Source organism: Hydractinia symbiolongicarpus, chromosome 14 (genome assembly GCF_029227915.1).
Source record: "Hydractinia symbiolongicarpus strain clone_291-10 chromosome 14, HSymV2.1, whole genome shotgun sequence".
Taxonomy (NCBI): domain Eukaryota; kingdom Metazoa; phylum Cnidaria; class Hydrozoa; order Anthoathecata; family Hydractiniidae; genus Hydractinia; species Hydractinia symbiolongicarpus.
The window spans coordinates 535465-539222 of NC_079888.1; positions in this window are offsets into that span (position 1 = coordinate 535465).

Below are 3758 nucleotides of genomic sequence, written 5' to 3' on the forward strand. Positions count from 1 at the left end.
GTGAAATTAAGAAGAATGTCATTCCTTGGAGTCCAATTGGCTCATTTATCACATTTATCAGGTTACAGTCCAGAATCAGTTCAACTAAGTCCCACAGTCAATCGGTTCACCGTTAAAAGCGATACAACTTAGTAATATCGGTACAAAATCACAAAATAAATGTTGGTACGAATATGTGACGCAACCGTTGTAACTCAAACGGATTGACACCGTTAAAAAGACAATGAAATGTAGTTTTTGAAACTGTCTCTATTTCTTCAGCGTGAACTAACGGATAGGATTAGTCCCACAGAAAAAAATTACTTATTTATCGAAATTTTTAAATGAAGCGCTACCACAGGGTCCAGTGGAATCGCTGAGTTCCGGCAATCATGTCAAATTAAGAAGATTGTCATTCCTTGGAGACCAAGTGACTCATTTATCACATTTAGCAGGTCACAGTCCAGAATCAGTTCAATTAAGTCCCACAGTCAATCGTTTCACTTTTAAAAGCGATAAAACTTAGTAAGATCGGAACAAATCGCTAAATACATGTTGGTACGAATACGTGACGCAATCGTTGTAACTCAAACGCATTGACCTTGTTAGAAAGTCAATGAAAAGTAGTTTTTGCAACTGTCTCTGTTTTTTCAGCGCGAACTAACGGCTAGGATTGGTCCCATAGCAAAAAAATGACTTATTTATTTAAATTTTTAAATGAAGCGCTACCACAGGGTCCAGTGTAATCGCTGAGTTCCGGCAATTATGTCGAGTTAAAAAGAATGTTATTTCTTGGAGTCCAATTGGCTCATTTATCACATTTTTTAATTCACAGTCCAGAATCAGTTCAATTAAGTCCCACAGTCAATTGTTTCACTTTTAAAAAGGATACAACTTAGTAAGATCGGAAAAAATCGCTAAATACATGTTGGTACGAATATGTGAAGCAACCGTTGTAACTCAAACGGGTTGACACCGTTAGAAAGTCAATGAAAGGTAGTTTTTGAAACTGGCTCTATTTCTTCAGCGTGAAATAACGGATATGATTGGTCCAACAGTAAAGAATTACTTATTTATCGAAATTTTAAAATAAAGCGCTACCACAGGGTCCAGTGTAATCGCTGAGTTCCGGCAATCATGTCGAGTTAAAAAGAATGTTATTTCTTGGAGTTCAATTGGCTCATTTATCACATTTATAAGGTTACACTCCAGAAACAGTTCAATTAATTCCCACAGTCAATCGTTTCACTTTTAAAAGCGATACAACTTAGTAAGATCGCAACAAATCGCTAAATACATGTTGGTACGAATACGTGACGCAATCGTTGTAACTCAAACGGATTGACACTGTTAGAAAGTCAATGAAAAGTAGTTTTTGAAACTGTCTCTATTTCTTCAGCGTGAACTAACGGATAGGATTGGTCCCACAGTAAAGAATTACTTATTTATCTAAATTTTTAGATAAAGCCCTACCACAGCGCCCAGTGTAATCGCTGAGTTCCGGCAATCATGTCGAGTTAAAAAGAATGTTATTTCTTGGAGTTCAATTGGCTCATTTATCACATTTATAAGTTCACAGTCCAGAAACAGTTCAATTAATTCCCACAGTCAATCGTTTCACTTTTAAAAGCGATACAACTTAGTAAGATCGGAACAAATCGCTAAATACATGTTGGTACGAATACGTGACGCAATCGTTGTAACTCAAACGCATTGACCCTGTTAGAAAGTCAATGAAAAGTAGTTTTTGAAACTGTCTCTGTTTTTTCAGCGCGAACTAACGGCTAGGATTGGTCCCATAGTAAAAAATGACTTATTTATCTAAATTTTTAAATGAAGCGCTACCACAGGGTCCAGTGTAATCGCTGAGTTCCGGCAATTATGTCGAGTTAAAAAGAATGTTATTTCTTGGAGTTCAATTGGCTCATTTATCACATTTATCAGGTCACAGTCCAGAATCATTTCAATTAAGTCCCACAGTCAATCGTTTCACTTTTAAAAGCGATACAACTTAGTAATATCGGAAAAAATCGCTAAATACATGTTGGTACGAATATGTGAAGCAACCGTTGTAACTCAAACGGATTGACACCGTTAGAAAGTCAATGAAAGGTAGTTTTTGAAACTGTCTCTACTTCTTCAGCGCGAACTAACGGCTAGGATTGGTCCCACAGTAAAAAATGACTTATTTATCTTAATATTTAAATAAAGCGCTCCCACAGCGCCCAGGATAATCGCTGAGTTCCGGCAATCATGTCGAGTTAAAAAGAATGTTATTTCTTGGAGTCCAATTGGCTCATTTATCACATTTATTAATTCACAGTCCAGAATCAGTTCAATTAAGTCCCACAGTCAGTTGTTTCACTTTTAAAAACGATACAACTTAGTAAGATCGGAAAAAATCGCTAAATACATGTTGGTACGAATATGTGAAGCAACCGTTGTAACTCAAACGGGTTGACACCGTTAGAAAGTCAATGAAAGGTAGTTTTTGAAACTGTCTCTATTTCTTCAGCGTGAACTAACGGATAGGATTGGTCCCACAGTAAAGAATTACTTATTTATCGAAATTTTTAAATAAAGCGCTGCCACAGGGTCCAGTGTAATCGCTGAGTTCCGGCAATCATGTCGAGTTAAAAAGAATGTTATTTCTTGGAGTTCAATTGGCTCATTTATCACATTTATAAGGTCACAGTCCGGAAACAGTTCAATTAATTCCCACAGTCAATCGTTTCACTTTTAAAAGCGATACAACTTAGTAAGATCGGAACAAATCGCTAAATACATGTTGGTACGAATACGTGACGCAATCGTTGTAACTCAAACGGATTGACACTGTTAGAAAGTCAATGAGAAGTAGTTTTTGAAACTGTCTCTGTTTTTTCAGCGTGAACTAACGGCTAGGATTGGTCCCACAGTAAAAAATGACTTATTTATCTTAATATTTAAATAAAGCGCTCCCACAGCGCCCAGGATAATCGCTGAGTTCCGGCAATCATGTCGAGTTAAAAAGAATGTTATTTCTTGGAGTCCAATTGGCTCATTTATCACATTTATTAATTCACAGTCCAGAATCAGTTCAATTAAGTCCCACAGTCAGTTGTTTCACTTTTAAAAACGATACAACTTAGTAAGATCGGAAAAAATCGCTAAATACATGTTGGTACGAATATGTGAAGCAACCGTTGTAACTCAAACGGGTTGACACCGTTAGAAAGTCAATGAAAGGTAGTTTTTGAAACTGTCTCTATTTCTTCAGCGTGAACTAACGGATAGGATTGGTCCCACAGTAAAGAATTACTTATTTATCGAAATTTTTAAATAAAGCGCTGCCACAGGGTCCAGTGTAATCGCTGAGTTCCGGCAATCATGTCGAGTTAAAAAGAATGTTATTTCTTGGAGTTCAATTGGCTCATTTATCACATTTATAAGGTCACAGTCCGGAAACAGTTCAATTAATTCCCACAGTCAATCGTTTCACTTTTAAAAGCGATACAACTTAGTAAGATCGGAACAAATCGCTAAATACATGTTGGTACGAATACGTGACGCAATCGTTGTAACTCAAACGGATTGACACTGTTAGAAAGTCAATGAGAAGTAGTTTTTGAAACTGTCTCTGTTTTTTCAGCGCAAACTAACGGCTAGGATTGGTCCCATAGTAAAAAATGACTTATTTATCTAAATTTTTAAATGAAGCGCTACCACAGGGTCCAGTGTAATCGCTGAGTTCCGGCAATTATGTCGAGTTAAAAAGAATGTTATTTCTTGGAAGTCAA